Here is a 25087-nt window from a genome sequence, read left to right on the forward strand (position 1 = left end):
CCGCCGGCTCCGCGTCCCTCTCCCGCGGTTCCCACCCTCCTCACTTCCAGTTTCTCCGGAGCGCTGCTGAGCGAGGACCGCCGGTTCCGCTTTCCTCCCCCTGCCCCCTGCGAGGTGCCGCCAGACGGCCGGGGGGAACCGCAGGGCTCGTCTCCCTCGAGCTCGGGTACAAGAACTGCCCGCGCCAGCCGCCTCGCCGCGCCGCGGCGGACCTCCCGCGCGGTCCCGCGCGTGGCCCGGTGGGTCCTCGGACCCACGAGGGCAAGAGCTGGGTCCCAAAGGTTGCCCTCCGTCGATGACCTTGAGGCGGTGGCCCAAGAATTCAGGTGTTCCTCTTCCTTCCCGGAAAGGGCGTTGCAGTGGATGCTTTTGCCGTCCCGGCAAACGCAGGGATTAGACCCCGTAAGCGTGCCTTGGTAACCCGGGAACTGCTAGGGGCTCATCAGTTTGCCCCTCTGGTGTTCGTTCCTAGTCAACCCAGCAGACTATCTGGGTGACGCCTCGGTTGTAGCAGTGGAGACGAACTGAGTCAGCTGTTAGGAGTGGACTCCCTTCCACAGGCCTAGGGTGGGAAGTGGTAACACCGTCGTTCTAATGAAAAGCTTGTTTCTCTAACACTGCAAGTGACAAGTTGCAGGGTTTCCTTTAAAAAGATAATATAAGTTGGACTTGCGGTTTTCTTCTTTTTAGCTAGTTTGCCTTTGGAATTGAACCCATGTGTAATAATTTACATACCGATGACTGCATGGTGCAGCACTGCTAACAAACACAGGTGACCTGATATGTGAGCACATTGGGGGGTCAGTTTCTGCTTCTAGGGGCACTAACCATTAAACAAAAACACACTGCCCTTTCGGAATAAGACGACTAGATGTGTTCAAAGGCTCCTCCCTTTAGGCCAGATATGGGGAGAAACATTTTAAAATGTAGTCTTAGATTCTACTTCAAAAGGAGTAATTTTTTAAGGTCAAATCTAAGATACTCTGATTACAAAGCTTTTAAGTGTTTCAAAGCTCTTTGAACAGAATATAGCAAGACAAATCTAAAATATATTTTATTAAAAATAATAGTATCCTTTGGAGGGAATCTAAAATTTTTCTTTAATGCTCGCAAAATAACCTGTACCCAGTTAGGTTCAAGATTTCAGTTGCCATCTTTCAATACTAGTAGTTCTTATGTGTGAAATCAACAAATGTGCGCCAGTGTCTAAAATTCTGTTAAGCCCAAATGAAGTCTTGGAGACAGCATTGTATAATATATTCTGAAATAAATTATTAAAAACAACACCTATGTGGGTGAGTGAGTGAGTGTGTGTGTGTGTGTGTGTGTGTGTGTGTGGTGGGCACATTTTTGTGTTGTTGCAGTTCTTCTCTTTTGGCATTTATTCTTTATTTCAATTTTGTTTGTTTCTCCAGTCTATTATTATGCAAAAATAACCACAGGATCCTTGACTCTAAAGAATTAACTTATAAAACTGTATATTTGGAGAAAAAAATATCAGATAACATAAATACACACAGTGAGAAAATAGGTTGTTGTCTTTTAGACATGAGACCAACATGCATTTTAAAGGGAAGATTTTCCATTAAATGTGAGGTTTCAGGACCTTTGTCATTATTTTATTTACACTGGAGGAAGAAGAGTTACCTTTAAAAATCCATTAATATTTTACTATAACTTTTCTGTTAAAAAATATATTACACATGAAATTCCTGAATGTATCAATGTAGCAGTTTTCTTACTAATGTTTACAGACTGAAATCTCACAAAGGTTTTCAGTGATACACATTTTTCAGTGCTATGTATCAACATAAATATAGTCAGCTTTTTTCTTTTTTACTGAACCACATGCACAAAGACACTAATAATGGACAGAATCCAGATAAATCAGACCCTTCTCATTTACTTTTTCGCAATTCTGTGTCAGATTTGTCATCACTACAATCTTACCTTCTTTAGTCTTTGTTGACAGCTAAGTGTAGTTTCACTATCATCTTACGATTCAAGTATTTTTTTTAATGGTCAAATCAGGTTCTCCTGCAACACAGTTATTGTTTCATATGTATTCACTCTCAGATAAACTCAGGGTTCTCTATAAAACAAAGAATTGTGGTAAAGTGGGGTAAAGCCTTTGTGTAGAGGCCAGATGGGATGAGATCTAGGCGTGTGCACCACACTCCTTTGGGAATAGAGGAGCCAGCATAAAGGGTCGTTTCTAAACAGTTCGGTACCAGGAGCCTGGCCTCCAACGCACAATTCATGAATAAGGTGGTTGTGGAGCATAATAGGATATCTGTGACAATAAACAAACAGAACCCAGGTTTGCTTTTAACGTGATTGAAAATTCTATGAACGTGAATAAACAAAGCATAACTTCAAAGAAAGGAAGATGGAGATTAAGGTTCATGAAAAATACCTAAAAGTAAGAGGAAGAAAAAATTTTTTAAAAATCTGCTATCTAAACAATTATTTCCTTTACATTTGCTTTTAAGAATAAAACTTGTAATTTAAACTTGGATGAGTAGAATTATCTCAGAGATAAGCATAAGTTATAAAATCTTAAGATGTTTATTACTTCAAGATAGAGTGCTAAAGGATGCTGGAACACAACAGTTAAAAGGAATCAAAGCTTCCATTGACTAAGTTATATAACATTATATTTAAAATTTGTTTTTCTTTTCCCAGGCTATTAGATACAACAATAGAATTATCATATTGTTTTTCTTGGTTTGAAAGAACCAGATGGAAAAGTAACAGGGCAAGCAAATGAAAGTCCCTGGGGATCATGGGAATTGAATGTCTATAAAAACCATGTTCCAGACAATAATATGGTTTCAGGTAAATGTTCAGTTTTATTTTCACAATCTTTGTTCTTCAGAAAAGACAGTATTTATGTTCCACATCTTTCTCTTTAGATGGACTGTCTACAATATCAAGTGAATAATGACAAGCCATATTTACCTGCACTGACTGAAATTTAGTATCATCCTTCACTCCTCAATTTACAGAACTCCGTATAATTAACTGATGAGCTATCCCTGAGACAGTGTCATTAAGAGTCATTGCTCTACTCTAGTTGGGGAGAAAGGATCTTAGACCTTTTTCTGTTGTTTTTTTTTTTTTTTTTTTTTTTGAGACAAGAGTTTTATTCTGTCCCCCAGGTTGGCTTGTAGTGGCACGATTCTGGGTCACCATGGCCATGACCTACTGGACTCAGGCGATCCTCCCACCTCAGGATCCCAAGTAGCTGGGACTATAGGCATGCGCCACCATGTCTGGCTATTTTGTGTTTTTTGTAGAGACAAGGTCTCACTATGTTGCCCTGGCTGGTCTCGAGCTCCTGGATTCAAGTGAGCCTCCTGCCTCAGTCTTCCCAAAGTGCTGGGGTTACAGGCATGAGCCACTACACCCAGCCTTGTTGTTTTTCTTATCAATATATTCAAAAATGGTACTGGAGAGTTTTTGTTTTGTGTGAGGGTGGGGTGTGTAGCTACGTATATTGTTATATTTAAGTAACTATGAGATAAAACTGCTTTAAATTTTGAAAAGTAATAGGGCCACGTGAGGAAAATGAATAGTATCAATATTTGCTCTTGCTGATCATAATTATCCAGATTATAACACAAACAGGTTTTTAAAAGATAATTATTAATGAATTATATCGCTACTTAAAGGTGAAGGTCCTGTTGATTTTCAGTTCCTGTATATGTCTTTATGGAGAGTTCAGACTTTTAAAACCAGTATCTTCACAATGTTTTTACAAGTTAAACACAGTTGACCCTTGAACAGCATGGATTTGTCCGATGCAAGTCCACATATGGTAATATGGTAATTTTATTTTCTCCTACCTCTGCCACCCCTAAGACAGCAAAACCAACCCCTCCTTTTCCTCCTCCTCAGCCTTCTCAACTTGAACATGACAAAGATGAGCCACTTCTCTTCTTTATGATTTCCTTAGCCCCCTTTTTTCCTCTAGCTTACTTTATTGTAAGAATACAATATATATACTATATGAAATATATGTTAATTGACTGTATGTTCTGAGTAAGGCTTCTGGTCAACAGAAGGCTATTAGTGGTTAAGTTTTGGGAGAGTCAAAGTTATACACAATACTTGATTTTCCAGGGGTCCATGTTGTGAAGGGTCAACTGCATAGTATGCAGTCTAGATTTACTTCACTCATTAACAAATTTTGACAAAAAAAAATTCAAATGGCTTAGTCTAGATCATTTAGTGAAGACTTTGTAGCACTCCAAATGAAATCCATGTCTCTTAACTCAGTTTCAAGTCCACAAACTTCTGAGTTGAAAGTGTTCCTCTTATAAGTAAGAAACTGAGCCCCCCAAATAGTCTAACTGTGCCACATTAGTTTAAAATATAATTTAAATTTTATTTCCAGAATATTTATAACTTTATTTCCAGAATAAATAAATATTTCTTAGAAAGAAAACTAAGTAATAAAGTAAAAGAAACAGGGGTTTTCTGTTTACAAAAGTGAAAAGAATTGCTTGCAATAAACCAAGTAAAAAGTAAATTTTTTTTTTTTTTTTGAGTTGGTGTCTCACTCTGTCGCCCAGACTGGAGTGCAGTGGCCGCTCCCGGCCACCGCAGCCTCAACCTGCTGGGATCCGGCGATCCTTCCGCCTCAGCCTTCCAAGTAGCTGGAACTACAGGCATGCGCTACCACACCCAGCTAATTTTTTGATTTATTGTAGAGATGAGGTCTTGCCAAGTTGCCTAGGGGCAATCCACTCACCTCAGCCTCCCAAGGCGCGCGATTACAGGCTGAGCCACCAAGCCCGGCTGTAAAAAGCAAATTTTAAAAGAGTTTTAAAAAGTTCAAGTTGACTAAAAAAAAGTGTGATTTTTTAAACCTAGAACTATCCCTATTTTATAATACTTACTTGTGGACCAAAAGTATAAAGTTAACTAAAAAACACTGTCATTTCATAGATTAAGTTGAAATTCTGATTCTTGCAGCACTCAGGAAAAGAAATCTCAATTAGCTAAATAAAGTAAAACACTGCCATCTGCTGACCAGAAGGAAAAAATTAGTAAGTCTGACCTCTCAGTGATGAGAAACTACTGTTATTTTATACGATGTAGCTTATAATCATGCTAAAAATACTACAATAGGTGATGTAAAATGAATTAGTCTCCTAGAAATTTACTACTGTGATCTATACTGGTGTACAAGTTAGGGTTCTCCAGAGACAGAGCCAATGGCATACAGATAGAAAGATATGAGAGGGGATTTATTAGGGGAATTGTTTCATATGTTATGCAGGCTGAGAAGTCCCACAATAGGCTTCCTGCAACCTGGAGACCAGGGATGACAGTAGTGTGGCTTTTTCCAAGTATGAAGACCTGAGGACCCAGGCACCGCTAGTGGAAGTCCTGGAGTTCGAAGGTTGGAGAGTCAAGAGTTCTGATGGTCAAGGGCGGAAGAGTGTATCCAAGCTCCATGTGTCTTTCCTCTGTTTTTGTTCTACCTGGGCCCCCAGCTGGCTGAATTGTGCCCCTCCACATGGAGGGCAGCTCTTCTCCACTCAGTCTACTCAGACTCACATGCCAATCTCTTCTTAAAACAATCTTCTCAGACACACCTGAAAACAATGCTTTACCAGCTCTCTGGGTATTCCTTAATAGTCAGGTTGATGCCAAAAATGAATCATCACAATGAGCATGAGGTGGTTGTTGTTCACATTACTTGAAAACAGATTAACAGTTAGATCTGATGATAACAGCAACGTAGCCATAATGGGTCAAAACCACATTTAGCTTTATGGCTAAAATGTGAGGAAATAAAGTTGTTGACTGGACATCTTAAACTTGGTAAGATTTTATTTGAAGCTCTTGATTATACACACATAAGTACACTAAAAATAATTTGGAAAATAAAAAAATTAAAGTTTGATGCATGACCTAATTGATTCACTCTGCAAACATTTGAGTGCTTGCCATGCTCGAAATTATATTGCCTTGCAGGAAATATAAGGAAGACCTAGCATCTGCCCTCATGGGACTCAGTAGAGCAAAAGAGACGGATGTAAAACAGAAAGGATCATGTCTTCACAACTGTAATAGAGGCACACACGAGACAGTACAGAGTCACTCCTTCCACGCTAGAGGGGCACACAAATCATTGTCAACACATAGAAATTAAAATCTAATAAACATTGGCTCCTGCCCTTAATTACTATTAATTCTTGGACTTTTTCAGAGAACTGTATTTTAAGCTTTCTCTCTGAGTGGAGTTTTTATTGCTTTGCTCAGAAGCCAACAAAAGACAGCATCCATGACATGTCTACTGATCTAATTCCCTGCATCAAATCCATCACCAGGCATTGTCAATTTTACTTTCTAATATCTCTCATCTATGAGCACTTCTTTCTGTTTTCCCTGGCACCGCTCTAATCTCATGTGCATAACTGCAATAACCTCTTATCTGGTCAACCCACATCCACCTGACTCCCTTCCAATCTGTTGTTTCCACTTACAAATTTCCAGGGTTACTTGAGATTTGGCATAGTTGCTCAACACCCCCTTAGGGTTCCCACCTCCTTAGCATCAGCTCAAACCATGGTTCCTTGCACTTTCTCTGTTGTCATCACACTGGCCTGCTTCAGTTCCTTCTCCTATGCCCTTCTGCCACAGGGCCTTAGCACAATCTACTCCCTGTCATTCCATTCCTCACTTACCTTAAAGATGCCTTGACTGAAGTACCTAAGTCCCAAATTCCACCATTAAATTTTTCATAGAACCACTCAATCTTCTTTCATAGCATTAATCACAGGTGAAATTTTATATGTTTCTTGTTTGTTTTTTAGAGATGGGGTCTTGCTCTGTTGCTTAGACTGGAGTGCAGTGGTACAATCATTGCTCACTGTAACCTTGAATTCCTGGCCTCAAGTAATCCTCCTGCCTTGGCCTCCCAAAGCACTAGGATTACAAGTGTGAGCCACTACATCTGGCCTTATAGTTTTATATGTTATGATGTGTCTTATGTCTGTAAATTCAATGAGGAAAATGAGTTTTGGCTCTTTATTGTTCCAATTTTCATACTACAAATTTGCATTGTAAAAATCTTATAAATTATGGTAGAAAAGTTTTGAATCAAGTAATTAATAACTATCATAACTTAATGAAGATACTAAGTTAAGGAATGAATAAAATATGTTGGATTATTGATGATTCCAAACACACACTACTTTCTTTTATTGGAACACTAATTTAGCTTATTAATTTAGTTTTCCTATTTGTTTCATGTATGTTATAACATGACTAGAAAACATATGGGCTTTTTTTTAACATTGCCTATGGGACCCAACTATCCTAATCATAATGCTTGCTAATTTGGGTGCATTCTAGCATCAAGACAATATTATATTTGAGGAGGAACTAAGGATGAGGTTAAACATTGGCCTCATTTTTCTAGATCTTTTCCACTGAAATGTTTTGTGCTTCCCCTTTTGTCCTTCCTTATCTCTTGACATTTCTGCTACCATTATATGTCTTTAAAAATCCAGTTCCTTTTTTACTATACTTTTGAAACTTCTAGGCAATGGAATGGAGGCAGAGGCACACAATAAGAAACAAAACAATCAAAACCAAAACCTACAGTTTCATTATTTAAATTTTTTTTTAAAGCTTTAGTTTCTGGATAGAACCAGTCACCAATACTGTTCTACTCATCAAGAAATTAAATCATTCTGCATTCAAATTGAGGTTTGATGACATATTATGACAGTTGACTTTATATATGCACTTGACTGGACCACAGAGTACCCAGATATTTGGTTAAACACTATTCTGGGGATGTCTGTGAGGATATTTTGGGATGAGATTGACATTTTAATCAGTAGACTGAGTAAAGTAGATCGCCCTCCCCAATGTGTGTGGGCCTAATCCAATCTCTGTCAAAGACTTTAATAGAACAAAAAGGTGGAATAAGGGACAATTCATTCTCTCTGCCTGACTGTCTGACTTGAGACATCAGTCTTCTCCTGCTTTCATACCTGAACTCGAACAGGAACTACACCATTGACTCTCCTGGGTCTCCAGCTTGCTGACTGCAGATCTTAGAATTTCTAAGCCTCCATAACCACATGAGCCAACTTCTTATGGTAAATCACTTCACCTATCTACTTATCCGTCTGTCTATCTATCTATCTATCTATCTATCTATCTATCTATCTATCTATCTATCATCTATCTATGTTTTATTTATCTGGAGAACCCATACTAATACACATATCATGACATTAAAAGACTGACTATAATTGTATAGATTTTTACATGATTTAAGCATGGCTATTTTGATTAATTTTGGTTTTAAGTTCCAAGCAATTCTATCTTGCATACTCACCCATTTATAAAATAAGAATGAATAGATACACATACATGAACACACACACAAACACACAATCCTGGGTACTTTAAACATTTTCAAGTTTCTTCACTGTTCAGTAAGGGAAAGAACCTTCCAGTCTCTATTTTTTTCTAAGCTATTCAAAAGAGTGATTCATTTATACTTCATTTCTTTACTCAAACTCCTAATACTCTCATCCTTCAATTACTTGTTAGTGGCATCTAACTTTACCATTCAGTTGAAACTATTCTTACCAAAGTTATCAATAATATCCTAATCTAACATAAAATAATATTTTCCATTTTTACTAGATGTTCTTTATCTTTATTTTGGCAATGCGGAGATTCTTTCCCTGATATTTTTTACACTGCTTCTTCCTGGTTCTTCTCAAATTATCTGCCCGGTCTTCCTGTTTCCTTTTTACCAGATCTGTTTCATCTGCCTGACCCTTACAGTTATTGCCCTCTATGGTGACATCTTCATTCTCCTGCTTCTTTTGGTAATTCTAATAAATTTAGTTCTTTTTTTTTTTTTTTGTCACCCAGGCTGGAGGGCAGTGGCATGCTCCTAGTTACCATAGCCTTGACCTGCTGGGCCCAGGTAACCCTTCTGCCTCAGCCTTTCAAGTAGCTGAAACTACAGGCACGTGCCACCATGCCCAGCTAATTTTTTTTATTTGTTGTAGAGATGTGGTCTCACCAAGTTGCCCAGGCTGGTCTCAATCCCTTGGGCTCAGGCAATCCTCTCTCCTTGGCCTCCCAAAGTGCTGGGATTATAGGTTTGAGCCACTGCGCCCAGTCTATAAATTCAGTTCTATAAACTGATTTTATAAATTAATATCTCCAACCCAGAATTTTCCTCATTCTTTCAGTCTATTACCAAACTGCTTAGTATATACTTTTTTTTAAAAGTTAGAGTCTCACTGTGTCACTCAGGCTGGAGTGCAGTGACATGTTCCACAGCCTCAACCTGCTGGGCTCAGGCGATCCTTCTACCCCAGTCTTCCAAGTAACTGGAGATACAGGCGTGCACCCTCACACCTGGCTAACTTTTTTTGATTTATTGTAGAGACGAGGTCTTGCCAAGTTGCCCATAGTGATCTTGAACCCCTGGTCTCAGGCAATCCTCTCACCTCCACCTCCCAAAGTGTTGGGATTACAGGTGTGAGTCAATGCACCCAGCCCATAATCAACTCTCTAAAAGTGCAATTATTATCTCCTTCTAAACTTATTCCTATCGCTGTTTCCTCCATCTCAGTGGTAGTAACTTTCATTTAACCTTCTTCATTATGAAAGAAAATACCAGCATAAATGGAGCAATATCAGAGAGTGCAGTAAATTGTATTATTGTTTACAAATATTTGCTGCACATTCTTAAGGACAATTTTACTTCCTTGCTTTATTGACAACAGATATGACTATGTGACTTGCTCTGGTCAATAAAATAGGAGTGTGAATGGCTGTGTTACTTCCCAGCTATGCTTAAGGGCCAGAACATAGTTGACCACACTCTTTTTGCTTTATATCAGAATAACCAATAATTTTCTACATGCTCCAGCAGCGTGAGTAAGGACATAAAGGTGATATGGAACAAAGTTGTAGCTAACCTGCAAGGAGATGGCATGACAGGAAAGAAAACTTTGAAATGGTAATGACTGAAATTTGGGGGTCATTTTTCTTGTTTTGTTTTGAGTCAGAGTCTCACTCTGTCACCCAGACTGGAGTACAGTGGCACGCTCACAGCCACCACAGCTTTGACCTGCTGGGCTCATGTGATCCTTCTACCTCAGCCTTCCAAGTAGCTGAAACTTAAATACAGGTGTGTGCCACCACACCTGGCTAATTTTTTGATTGATTGTAGAGATGAGGTCTCGCCATGTTGCTTAGGCTGGTCTTGAACTCCTGAGCTCAGGTAATCCTCTCACCTCTGATTCCCAGCATGTTGGGATTACAGGCATGAGCCACTGCATCTGGCTGGGTCATTTGTTAACAATATATCCAAACCTATACTGTCTGATCTAGGACTGGAAAAGTTTTAACCACAGAATTACATATCTACCCATGTAATCAATAGTGTGCAAAGGTCAACTGAAAGACTTCTCTTCAAATATTCAAGGCATATTAGACAACTTCTACATAATTAAAATGTTTTAAGTCTTTCTCCAAAAAATGAAATATGAAGCAAAATTAAGAGCTAATGAAAATTGAGAGTTTGAGATGACTGACTCTGAGCACTGAAACTTAATAGAAGAAAGATAGCTAAAAAATGGCTGCAAATGTGCTCATAAACTAAATGCAGTCATCAAAAATGAATCTAATAAGGAAAAAGATATATAAAATATGAATTGAATAACACTTTGGATCTAAATTCCATATTATATTAGCAAAGACTGAAAAGTTGGAAAAGGAAAAATATTTAATAAATTCATTGTATCAGATAGAGAGAATTTAAAACTATTTTACTCTTTATCAGGGAAGTAGAGGTTAAATAACTGTGTCAAAGTTCTTAGATAGTTTAGTAGAGCTTTTAAAAATGGTAAAATAAGCCGGGTTCGGTGGCTCAGCCTGTAATCTCACGCCTTTGGGAGGCTGAGGTGAGTGGATTGCCTGAGCCCGCGGGTTCGAGACCCGCCTGGGCAGCAAGACCTCATCTCTACAATAAATAAAAAAAATCAGCCGGGTGTGGTAGCGCATGCCTGTAATTCCGGCTACTTGGAAGGCTGAGGAGGAAAGATTGCCAGAGCCCAGCAGGTCGAGGTTGCGGTGGCCGGGAGCGGCCACTGCATTCCAGTCTGGGCGACAGAGTGAGACTCCAACTCAAAAAATAAATAAATAAATAAATAAAAATGGTAAAATAAAAATAAAGTCCTTTTTAAAAATTGTATCCTCTTCCTTGAAGCCTACCAATAATGAATAAATTCAAAAATAATGTAGGAGTAACAACCAACCAACAAAGCAACTTCATCTTTAAAGAAACAGGAAATGATGCGATCCTAAATTACAAAATAGGAAGCAGATATACCAAGCAATAGAGTGAAGTGGGGGTAGAGCCTGGTTGTCAAGAACCAAAGCATGCCTTCTCTAATCTTGAGCAGAGAACAGATGTATCTTCAAGGAAGAGGCATGGTTCTGAAAGACTGTGATTGAAGTAGCAAGGTTGGTGCCTGGAGTAGCCTCCAGAAATGAGTGTCTAGTTTAAATGGGAGGTGGAACTAAAGAAGTAACTAGGCTGGCCTGCTGACTTTCCTGCCTTCAGTCTAATCTCTGAGCCAAGGAGATTGACAGAAGTAAAGCAGAATGATGGAAGGGAGGGAGTGAGCAATCTCATATCACTCCCTACTTCTAAGTATTATTTTTGTCAGTAATACCTTAACAAGCACTGCATCTCAGGGCAACCACTAGCTGTAAGAAGGACTGAAGAAATAAATAGCTTTTATAGCTTCTGTGGTGGAAAGAGGCAAGGGAGAAGGATAAGTAAATCTGCAATTTCCACTGCTACTAAAGAAGAAGAAGAATCAGGAATAAAATGATAAATGGAGAAAAAGAACTCAAATAGACTGCCAAAGAAGTAAGTTACCCAATAAATAGATCAAGAGTTAAAATAAATACTTCCCCATAGTCTTTGTAGAGGATTGAATAGTGTCCCCTCCAAATTCATGTCTACCCAGAACCTCAGGATGTGATTTTATTAGGAAACAAATCTTTCAAAATGCAATTAGTAAGGTGGGTAGGTCATACTGGATCAAGGTGGGTCATCAATCCAATGACTGGTATTTTATTTTAATAGGAGAGGACCTACAGAGATACACATAGGAAAAGGCTATGTGACAGTGGGATCAGGGGTCAGAGTGAGACATCACCAAACCAAAGAATACCAAGGGTTTTTGAGAGCTGCTGGAAGCTTAGGAAAAGGCAAGAAAGTTTTCTTCCCTGGAGACTTCAGAGGGAGGATGACGCTATTGACACCTTGATTTCAACATTCTGGTCTCCAAAATTGTGAGTCAATACATTTTAATCATATTTATAATAAATGTTTACAATAAAATAAAACTGATACAGTATGATGTTTCCTAAAATGTGTCCTTGTGTAATTTTGAATTTTAGCAATAAAGGCAGAATTTTATGAAATTTTTATGCAGAAAAGCAAGCAGCATTTAAAGTAAAAAAAAATAATCAAGTTTTTCTTGGAGTTCTCCATAGTAATATTTTATTTCGTTTTTCCTCTTTATTTTATTTTAAGGAAGGGTACAAGTCAGGATTAGGTACATAAGTGGTCTATATATAGGTGAAGTTTGGGCCTCCCACAAGTCCTCTCTTCCCCTGGTTTCATAGTAATATTTTAATGCTAGAAAATGGGAAGAATGTCTACAACATTCTGAAAGAAAGAAATGTGACTTTGAAATGTATCTCTAAGGCCAGGCTTGATGGTTCAACCTGTAATCCCAGAATTTAGGGAAGCTGAGGCAAGTGGATTGCCTGAATCTGTGGATTCGAGACCAGCCTGGGCAACTTGGTGAGACCTCATCTCTACAATAAATCAAAAGTCAGCTGGGCGTGATAGCGCGGGTTTGTAGTTCTGGCTACTTGGAAGGCTGAGGCAGAAAGATCGATGGAGCCCTGCAGGTCGACACTGGTGTGGCCGTATGCCACTGCACTCCAGCCTGGGCAACGGAGTGAGACTCCAGCTCAAAAAAAAAAAAGTGTCCCTAAAAAAGTCATCCTTTAACTATAAAGACAAAAGATATATATCCTCAAGGGTACAGAAACTCAGGGGATATATAACCTGTGAGCGTTTCTTGAAAAGGGCATGTCGATGGAATTCAGTTAAATAGGAGATACATAGGAACACAGAACACAAGAATAAAGTGATAAGAATGGATAATTAATGCAATACCTTTAAGTATAAAGCTACAACCAAAACGTCAAGAATTTTAATTGCAGATTATGTAAATGCTATTAACCTTGACATTATGAACTTTATATAAGTAATAAAAATCTGAGAGAGACTGGCAGAAGACACTGGAAGTGCACAAACTTTCCCATCTTTTATAATCAAAAGACTATAGATACTCCATAATTTCCACATGTCCTTTTAAAAAGTCATGACTTGCTGTGCATGGGGGCTTAAGCCTGTAACCCCAGCACTTTGGGAGGTCAGGGTGAGTGGATTGCCTGAGCCCAGGGGTTCAAGACCAGCCTGGGCAACTTGGCGAGACCTCATCTCTACAATAAAACAAAAAATTAGCTGAGCATGACGGTACACACCTGTGGTTCCAGCTACTTGGAAGACTGAGGCAGAAGGATCACCTGAGTCCCACAGGTAGAGACTGCGGTGACTGTGTGTCACTACATTCCAGCCTGGGTGACACACACACAAAAAAGTCATGACTCCAACCACTTCATATTTTCCTTAACTTTAATGGAAATTTTGAGAAACTTATTTTTTGTAGTAAAGAAACATTTACCTTAAGTTCACCAATTCGTTCAGCTTCACTTCAGTTTCCTCTTTCATTAAATTAAACTGAGCCTATAATTCCAGCATTTTGGGAGGCTAAAGTGAGTGGATTGCTTGAGCCCATGGGTTCGAGACCAACCTAGGCAACTTGGTGAGACCTTGTCTCTACAATAAAATAATAATAATAATAATAATTAGCTAAGTGTGGTAGCATGTGCCTGTAGTTCTGGCTACTTGGAAGGCTGAGCTGGAAGGATCGCCAGAGCCCAGCAGATCAACTCTGGAGTGGCCGTGAGTGTGCCACTGCACTCCAGTCTGGGTGACAGAGACTCCAACTCAAGAAAAAAAATTTTAAGTGAACACAATTAAGCAAAAGAATAAAAATAAAATAAAAATCCTGGGAGGCTGAGATGAGTGGATTGCCTGAGCCTGCAGGTTTGAGACCCACATGGGCAACTTGGGGTAGACCTCATCTCTAAAATAAATCAAAAAATTAGCCGGGCGTGGTAGTGCACCTGTAGTTCCAGCCGCTTGGAAGGCTGAGGTGGAAGGATCGCTGGAGCTCAGCAGGTCGAGGCTGCGGTGACCATGAGCAGCCACTGCACTCCATCTGGGTGAGAGTGAGACTCCAACTCAAAAAAAAAAAAATAATAATAATTTGATCTTCATTTTATAAGATCCATTTGCATAATTGAATATAGATAAGTGAAACTATGCTAATTAAAGTTTAGTGATGGTAATTTTGGGGCAATAGGACTTAGAATAGATCTTGTGTATATCCTTTGAATTTGGGGAGTTTAATGATAAGTGTAGATCACTTTTATAAAACTAATTTTTTCTACAAAGAAATCCTAAATTAATTACAATCATGCTTCATTTTATTGCTCTTCATTTCACTTTTCAGGCTTTGGTTTTTTACAAATTGAATGTTTGTGCAACTCTAAGTCTACAAGTCAGTTGTCACCATTCTTCCAACAGCATGTGATTACTTTCTGTCTTTTTGTCACATTTTATAATTCTTATAATATTTCAAGCTTTTCTGGATGATTGATGGCCTGTGACCAATGATCTTTACTGTTATCTCTGTAATTGTTTTTGATTACTGGGAAATGCTCTCAGAGAAGACAGTAAATTTAATCAATAAATGTGTGTGGGCTGGGCACTATGTCTCAAGCCTATAATCCCAGCACTTTGGGAGGTCGAGATGAGAAGATTGCCGGAGACCACGGGTTCGAGACCAGCCTGGGCAACTTGGCAAAAACTCATCTCTACAATAAATCAAAAAATTAGCTGGGTGTGGTGGCACATACCTGCATTTCCAGCTGTTCTGGCAGGCTGAGGCTGCAGTGGACGTGAGCGTGTCACTGCACTCTAGTCTGGGTGACAGAGTGAGACTCTGACTCAAAAAAAAAAAAGGTGTTCTCATTGGTCTACCAATTGGCTGTTCCCTTGTCTCTGCATTTCTCATTGATCCTCTCTATTCTCTAAGACACAACAATATTCACATTAGGTCAATTAATAACCCTACAATGGTCTCTAAGTGTTCAAGTGAAAGGAATCATTGCACATCTCTCACCTTAAATCAAAAGCTAGAAATGATTAAGTTTATTGAAGAAGGCATGTTAAAAGCTGAGACAGGCCAACAGTTGGGTCTCTCATGCCAGTTAGCCACGTTGTGAATGCAAAGAAAAAGTTCCTGAAGGAAATTAAATATGCTCTTCTAGTGAACACTGGAATGATAGGAAAGAGAAACAGCCTTATTGAGGATATGAAGAAAGTTTGCCTGGTCTGGATAGAAGATTGAACCAGCCACTACATTCCCTTAAGCCAAAGTCTTGACCAAGAAAGTCCCTAAATCTTTTCAATTCTATGAAGGCTGAGAGAGGTAAGGAAGCTGCAGAAGAAAGTTGGAAGCTGTCAGAGGTTGGTTCATGAAGTTTAAGGAAAAGAAGCCATCTCCAAAACATAAAAGTACAAGGTGAAACAGCAAGTGCTGATGGAGAAGTTGCAGTAAGTTCTCCAGATCTGACTAAGATCATTGAAAAAGGTGACTACATGAAATAACTGATGTTCAATACAGACAAAACAGACAGCTATTGGAAAAAAGATACCATCTAGGGCTTTCACAGCTGGAGAGAAGTCAATGCCTGGTTTCAAAGCTTCAAAGGACAGGTAGACTCTCTTATTTGGGGCTAATGCAACTGGTGGCTTTAAGTTGAAGTCAATGCTTATTTACCATTTGGAAAATCCTGGCACCATTAAGAATTATGCTCAATCTACTTTGCCTGCATTCCAGGAATGGAACAACAAAGCCTGAATGATAGCACATCTCTTTACAGCATGGTTTACTGAATATCTTAAGCTCATTGTTGTGAACTACTGCCCAGAAAAAAAGATTCTTTTCAAAATATTATGGCTCATTGACAACACACTTGTCACCTAAGAGCTCTGATGGTGATGTACAAGGAGATTAATGGTGTTTTCATGCCTGCTAACACAACATCCATTCTGTAGCCCATGGTTCAAGGAGTAATATTGACTTTCAAATCTTATTGTTTAGAAATACATTTGTGAGATGATAGCTGCCATGAAAAGTGATTCCATTGGTGAATCTGGGCAAAGTAAATTGACAATCTTTTGAAAAAATTGATCATTCTACATACCATTAAGAACATTCATGATTCATGGGAGGAGATAAAAATATCAGCATTAGTAGGAGTTTGGAAGAAGTTGATTCCAACCCTCATGGATGACTTTGAGAGGTTCAAGACTTCAGGGGAGGAAGTAACTGCAGATATGGTGGAAATAGCAAGAGAATTAGAATTAGAAGTGGAACCTGGAGATGCTACTGAATTGCTGCAGTCTCATGACAAAATTTGGATAGATGAGGAGTTGCATTTTATGGATGAGCAAAGAAGTGGTTTCTTGAGATTGAGTCTGCTTCTGGTGAAGATGCTATGAACATTGTTGAAAAGACAAGAAAGGTTTTAGTAGAATATGACATAAACTTAGTTGATAAAGCAGCAGCTGGGTTTGAGAGGACTGACTTCAATTTTAAAGGAAGTTCTACTATGGGTACAGCAGTTCAAATAACATCACATGCTATAGAGAAATCTTTTGTGAAGAGTCAATACATGTAGCAAACTTCATTTTTTTTATTTTAAGAAATTGCCTCAGCCACCCAACCTTTAGTCAACAGCCATCAACATCAAGGCCAGACCCTCCATCGGCAGAAAGGTCGTGACTCACCTGAAAACTCAGATGACCATTAGCAGTTGTTTTGTTTTGTTGAGAAAGTAGAATTTTTTGAGAAGACAGAAAAGCTTCCACAGTGGGAGGGGACCTGAAGGGGTTGACCTAGCAGTTTTTAATGATAAAGTATTTTTAATCTTGGGCGTTTTTTGAGACATAATGCTACCACACACTTAATAGACTACCATATAGTGTAAACATAACTTTTATACACTGAAAAATAAAAAAATTGTGTATTTGTGTGTCTTACTTTGTTTTGATATTCGCTTTATTGTGGTGATCTTGAACCAAACCTGCAACATCTTAGAGGTATGCCTGTACTAAAATTAAAAGCATAATATATATACTTAATATAAAGAAAGAAGATTAAATAAGTTATTGAAAAATATGCAATATTTGTTTATGCACTATTTACAAAGAAATATACATAGAACAAAATGATGTAAAATATCTGTAGAATTTGACAGAATTCAAGCAAGAGGAAAGAGTAATACATATAAAACATAAATGGATTTGAGGGGCAACAAAAAAACTTTTACAAAAAATAAATGGAAAAACTTATGTGTATTATATTAAGCAAATACTGTTTGAATAAAAGAAGAAATGAGTAGAAATACAAGTGAGAGAATTTAATTCAGAGGAGGCATAAAAAGAATGTAAAATATACAAAATGTAAATAAAATTGATTTGCATCCTACAACCAATAAATACAATTTTCAGTGCCAAGAACATCTACACATTTACACAATTTATTATATGTTATGTGAAAAAATTACAACAACTTCCAACAGATAGAAAGTTATTCTCTGACCACAATGCAGTAAAACTGGGTTTTAGAAGAAACATAAAATAAAAAAGAAAGAGGGTTTATCCAATCCTTTAAAAATAACATTTTGCCAAATAATTATTGTTTAAAAGGAAATAAAACTTGCAATTACATACTATTTAGATATTAGCAACAACCCATATCAAAATAAAGGTTGGCCCCAAAGCTGTTCTCTGAGAAAATGCATAATGTTCAATGCTTTTACTCTTCACAGGGAAAGAAATAAAGGAGGAAGGGCAGAAGAGTGGAAGGGGGAAGGGGAGGAAAGAACAAAAAGGCACTAAACATTATATCTGAGAACCAAGAAAAATAACAATGACAACAATATAGGGAAATAAATGAATTAAATTATATATAGATAATTTAGAAAATAGGAGAAAAGTTAGCAATAATGAGCTTTAGGAAACACAGTATTCTAACTAATTTAAATAGAAATGGGTTTAATACAGTAAATTTGGTGCTTGCAACATAATGAAAAAGGCTGGCGAGTCAGGTTTTCAGTTGCGCCTTCAGGGTTTACCCCCAGAACAACATTGCTCAACTGTACTGCCAGTTTCCTTCTTGCTGCATCAAGAAGTTGGAGATTTAGGAGGCTACAACCAGAACAATTGAGTTCAAGAACACAATATTAGAGATTTTTATCCAAGAATCAGAGATCTTGGATCAGAAGGAAACACTGCTACTGTTGCATCTTTCTTTTTGCCACTTATGACTTACACTCTTGCAGAAAAACTCAGTATTTCTGTGACTGGGACAGGCAGTAGCAACAGCTGAATTCAAATTTGTATCCAGAACCCTGCCTCAAAGGGATCTGGAAAGTGTGGGGTTTAGGCTTTTAGGCTTTATAGTACAGAAAGTTACCTTAGAAATAGGCGAGCCGGACTTGGTGGCTCAGCCTGTAATCCCACGCTTTTGGGAGGCTGAGGTGAGTGGATTGCCTGAGCCCGCGGGTTCGAGACCCGCCTGGGCAGCGAGACCTCATCTCTACAATAAATCAAAAAAATCACCCGGGCGTGGTAGTGCATGCCTGTAATTCCGGCTACTTGGAAGGCTGAGGTGGAAGGATCGCCGGAGCCCAGCAGCTGGAGGCTGCGGTGGCCGGGAGCGGCCACTGCACTCCAGTCTGGGCGACCGAGTGAGACTCCAACTCAAAAAAAAAAAAAAAAAAAAAAAGAAATAGGCAGAAACAGATGCCAGGTACCAGTTACCCACACCCACCACAACAGCTCTTATTTCCAGAGCATTACATGCCAGGTACCACTCTAAGCATTTTACATGTATTAATTAGTTTAATCCACATACTATCCCTGCAAGTTTGGTTCAACTATTAATTTATAGTTTACTAGCAAGAAAAATGCATGTAAAGATCAAGTATATCAACTTACCCCATGTCTCGTGGTAGGAAGCAGAGTCAAGATTCAAATATAGTCATCTCTGACTATGGAAATTGCACTCTGGACTGTTAAATTCAACATTTGTTTCTTTCTTTTTTTTTTTTTAAAGGCTAGTGAAAATAAAGAAATTCTGCCAAGGTGATTAGGGGAAAAAAGAGCAAAAACTGAATATATGTCATTAGGAACTAGGGCTTCTAGCACTGGGATAGAGGGAATGGACAAATGTTTCATGATGATACCAGTGGTAAACTGATGGTATTAAATTTGTAAACCTTAATGAAATAAATATTTCTAATTTCTAAGAAAATGTGAAAGTCAAAAACTGTTGCAAAAATAATTTGGAAATCTCTATGTCAATATCCTGGGGTGGGAGAATGGGAAAACTTGTTAAAAATGAAAATTACGGCCGGGAGTTATGGCTCAAGCTTGTAATCCCAGCACTTTGGGAAGCTAAGGTGAGAGGATTGCCTGAGCCCACAGGTTTGAGAACAGCCTGGGCAACTTGGTGAGACCTCATCTCTACGATAAATCCAAAAATTAGCCGAGCATAGTAGCACACTGTAGTTCTAGCTACTTGGAAGGCTGAGGAGGAAGAACTGCCTGAGCTCAGCAGGCCGACACTGGGGTAGCTGTGAGCATGCCACTGCATTCCAACCTGAGCGACGGAGTGAGACTGTATCTCAGAATAAAAGAAAAAGAAAATTATCTTCCCCAATAAGCAACTATAAGACCCAGACAGTTTTATAATTCACTCCTGTAAAATTCTCATGAAACAGATCATTTCTATGTCATTATGCCATTTATAAAATTTTCAAGCCACATTATTATATATTATCAGGCATAGTGAATGCGTCATGTTGCTTTTCTATGGTTTGACCTAACCACATTGAAAATAACCACATTAGCTGGGCACGATGGCTCACACTTGTAATCCCAGCACTTTGGGAGGCAGAGGCAAGAAAATTGCCTGAGCCCAGGGATCTGAGACCAGACTGGGAAACCTGGCAATACCTCATCTCTACAGTAAATAAAAAAAATTAGCCGGGCATGGTGGCACGTGCCTGTAATTCCAGCTACTGGGAATGCTGAGGCAGAAAGATAGCCTGAGCCCATCAGGATGAGGCTGCGGTGACCATGAGCGTGCCACTGCACACTAGCCTAGGCGAAAGAGTGAGATCTCAACTCAAAAACAAACAAACAAAAAAGAAAAAAATCCCACATTTAAGGGACCCCATTATAACAGAAAAATAATCATTTTCAGGCAGATGTGATTCCCTTCACTGTTTCTTCTTCTCTCCCGCTCCCTGAAATAGCACTTACCATCAAAGGGGTTTAATAAAGTATACTCACAGTATGGTGATGTGAGCTGTATCCAGCTGTCTCCCTTCTGAGCTGCTTGGCATATCTGCTTCAGGGAACAATCCCAAGTACATTCATCCCTCCCCTCTGTCACCTGCTGAGTCCAATGATATGGTTCACTGTCCTCTGTCCAAATCCCTCTCTTAACTGTGAGACCTCTGCAGTCCTCACAGCACTCACACTACCAGGAAGAAAATCACTTGGATGAAAATCCATCATGCCTGCTTAGGATGAAAGTTGCTCTTTGGTAGTCTGGATCACACCGGTCGTCCTAGACATGGGGTAGAAGTTTTACCCGGTTCTTTCATAGTGTAGGATTAAGGACCTCTTTTGGACATAGCATCTTTCTGGATCAACCAAACCTGAGACTAAGCAGCGATATATTGTAGTTTCAGATCCTCAGTATTTCCTGTGGGGATCATCACCATCCTCTCTCTCCTTTAGAAGCTAAATGATTGAAATGGAGAGCCCCCATGGAAATGTAGGGGAGTACTTGGCTCCTTCTTGCGGATCCTACCTTTTGTGCTTGCTTCCTCTCCATCTCTATAGAGGATCTAGAGAAGGCAGGGAGGGAGAGAGAGGGAGAAGCCCTGTCCTGATAGAGGATTCTTTAAAAAAGGAGTCAGGGTATTGTTGTAGGGAGACTCATTATGCTTATTTATGTGCCCTTTCAGAATATTTCTTGTTTTAAATCTAGACTCGAACCTTTGAACTCCAAAATTAAGAAGTTGATGGTTTTGTTTTTCTGCTTCTACTACGAAGGGAAATTGAAGCAAGAAAAGTTTGCTGAACTTGTGGGTTAGTAATGACTGAAAATATTATTTAAACTGTTCAATAAGATAAAAACGAAACATTGCTAATTTCCACTTTTACCAATCTACCATAACCTGAAGCCAAAACGATGAATACAGACAACATGCAAAAAAAACTTAACAAAATGTGAACTTATCTGTCGTAAAGTGTAGAGAAATTATAGACTATCATTAGGTTGCTTACATTTTTGTGTATTTTTTTGTATTCCATTAGCGAGTAATGAGCAAGTTACTATGTGAGGAAATGGTACAATAAAATAATGACATCGATCTCAAGGATCTTAAAATATGGTTGGAGCAACAAACGCAAAAGCTGGACATAAGAATGTAAATAATTTAAGATATGTGTAAGAGATATTTAAAAATAGTACATTGTTTTTTAAAATGATGGTATAAATATTCAAGGTGTTTTTAGAAAGTCAGATAACTTGATTCTGGAATGGTAGGGAAGATGTTACCAAAAAAGGCAGCATCAGTTCAGATTTAAAAGATGAGTTGAATGTGTGTGGAAGGAGGATATTTCAGGCAGGTAACACAGCAGGTAAAATTATAAAGGAAGGAAAACTGAATATGTACATATTCTGTCAATGAGCAAACTTTCTGTAATAAGAGTGAAATATTATGGTTTGATATACAGTGAGTTAAAAAGCATACTCTTGAGGTAATATTAACTTAAAAGATATATATCCTTTTACATATTTACCTGGTGAAACAATTTGGAGTATCCTGGTCTATATAATGAGCACTCTTGCTTTTTAGGTAATGAGGTCGACTGATTATAAGTTCAGTAGATACTTCCTTCACACAGTTACCATCAGAATGAGTAAGTAAGTCTAGACCCAATTACTTTCTCTAGACTTTCTCTCTCCCAACACTTGGTTGCAAAAACAGTCAACTCCTCTGCTGTCTGATTTACCTTTTGTTTTCACCCATTCTCTGGATTATTTCTTGAATTATCCTTATCAAGATATACTAAATCAATTTAAGAATAGAGATGAAATTGCTACCAAAAATTATACAGAAGTAAATTCATGTATATTGAAACTTTCACAAATTGAACTTGAACCTGGGAGGTAATATTGTGCTACACTGAAAGGTTCCCCCCTGCTCATGTAAACATGAATAGTTTGTCTAATTGAGCTGTGGATTCCTTGGGGGACAAAGACTAAATATTTATAGTTCTTTGTGTATACTATGTGGTTAGTGGGAGCTCCCCATACCAGCTCCAGAGATGCAATTACTAAGCTGGTTCAGATGGGAGCATAGCAATCTTATTCTCTACTCAGAGCCCACTGACAGAAGATGACTTCCTATTTATTTACAGAACTTGTCAGACGCTCTTCTCACCTGCCACCTCTTCTACAGGTGGTCATGTAGTCTTCCTTCAACTTCTGATGCATAGTCGAGTCTCTGATCCTATTGCATTACTCTTTCACACAGATCTCAGTGTCTAGCATCTGAATCTAAACAATACTTGCTTTTTCAAGGAGCCACTCCATTTTGTTTCAGCTTCCTTGATTCCTTCCAAGAGGTTGTTGCAAAAGCAACTGCTCCTACTCGGCTCTACTTCACCCCCTTATCTTTTCTCAACTTCTGATTTCTTCCTTGGCTGTTATTCCAAACATATTACATTTACTCTCCAAATATTGATTGGTTGGTTCTGCACAAAAGGGTTACTGACTCTACTTAAAACAGAATGAGAACTGTGACTTCCCATACGCATAAGTAGGGAGCAGATAAACTCTTGCATGACAAATTGAGAAAATAACCACTTTATCTTCTTTTTTTTAGATTGGAAAATATAGTTTATTTAGAAAGTAAATTAGAAGAGAGAGGAGATTCACCTCCCCAAGGTACAAGAGGAAGCCAAGGATGGGAAACATGGCAACCGTGGCTCAAGGAGTCACTTGGTCAGACCATGGCTTAGCAAAGCAATGGCCCACTTTATCTTCTTAAGTTGTTTCTACAGGGATGCAAATTAAACAAGTGATAGAGCACCACCATCAACTAAATTACAAACACTGTTTAAGCTTATAGCATTCATTATCATACCTGCAACCGTTTTGTTGCTATTGTTTTTGAAATTGCTATCTTTGTCAAAGGGAGGTTAAAAAATGCCCATTGGATCAATAACGTATCCTTTTATCCTAGCCTCAACTCCTAACACTGGTTGCAAATATGTGAAAGATTGGCTAATGTAGGACTCCATCAGGGCATAAGGGATCAATGGAAGCGTAAACAGTAGCAGTCATGGTATAACCACAATACCCTGTAAACCGCTTGCTATTTCATGAACAGATACAAGATGAACTCTAAAAATATTTGAAACATGAAGATCTGAAATTGGCATTCACTTAAGTTCATTTAAATTTTCTTAGCTATGGCAGATTGACGTAACTTACCCATCCTGAATTATGTGCCCATGACTTCATGGTGAGCGAAGGGGGCTTTCCCACTCAAAAGTTAAAGGCATTCCTCTCAATTTTTAGAAATGGAATTAAATTGGACTAAGTAGTTGATTTTACATGGGCGTTGTTTCTTTTGTTTATGCTTCCATTATAGAATTATTACATTAGTTGTTTTTGTGTCTTTTTAGCTTACCAGATTATCAAATCGGGGATTGTGGCTTGTTCATCTCTATACAGAGACTGGAACATTGGTAATGTTCAATATATGTTTGATTAGTGAATCAATGAGTGGTTATGAACATTTTGTAACAGAAGAATAATACTTTAGGAAGATTAGTCTATCCACAGACTGTAAGAAGGACTGTGTTAGGGAGGGATTGGTGGTCGCAAGGTAAGTGATGAGGCATAAATATAAAGGAAAGTAAGGTCTGAACTAGAGTTGTAGTCCCAGAATAGTAAAGTAGGGATAATGAAAGAAATGCTTTCAATAAAGAATCATTGGAATTTTTGTTATTTTGGGGTATGGAGAACAATGAGATCTACATGAAAAATGACTTTCTAATTAAGAGTGAGCATAACAAGATCATTGTTAGTTCTACTGCTGAGATCAGAGAAACCTGGTGCCAGGTGGGTGGGTGGGGAAGGATTAGAAGTAGATTACAAAAACTTTTACTTTTAAGGATATTTGAAAATACATAAATATAAATACCCCCCACACAGTTTAAGATAAGGGACTAAAATTTTAAATAGAAAATGGAATAAAAAATGAATATTTGAGAGGCTAGGAAGGGTGGAGAAGAAGGGAAATAAAGAGAAGTTGATTAATGGCTACAAACATACACTTAGATAGAAGAAAGAAGATCTGCTGTTCGATAAATCTGTAGGGTGACTATAGTTAACATCAATTGATTATACATTCCAAAATAGCTAGTAGAGAATAATTAGAATGTTCCTAGCATAAAGAAAAGATAAATATTTAAGGTGATGGATATCTCAATTATCCTGATCTGACTATAATGAATATATCAGATTATCATATACCCAGAAATATGTGTACATATAATGTGTGTCAGTTTAAAAAAAAATTTGGTAATCTATACAAAGTGACAACTAACTTTTAGAGTATAGAAGAAATCTCTAAGAGAGATACTGCAAGAAGAGGAGTAGAAATAAAAATTAAACTTTGGGATTATCTATACATTTGGTTATTG

The 25087-nt window shown here is 38.3% G+C and overlaps 1 pseudogene; it reads right to left on the bottom strand.

The window, feature by feature from the left end:
• The window catches only part of LOC103267907, a 47402-nt pseudogene that overhangs the window by 1327 nt on the left and 20988 nt on the right, over positions 1-25087 (bottom strand).

Source organism: Carlito syrichta, unplaced genomic scaffold, assembly GCF_000164805.1.
Source record: "Carlito syrichta isolate Samal-C Ts95f unplaced genomic scaffold, Tarsius_syrichta-2.0.1 Scaffold308491, whole genome shotgun sequence".
NCBI classification, from domain to species: domain Eukaryota; kingdom Metazoa; phylum Chordata; class Mammalia; order Primates; family Tarsiidae; genus Carlito; species Carlito syrichta.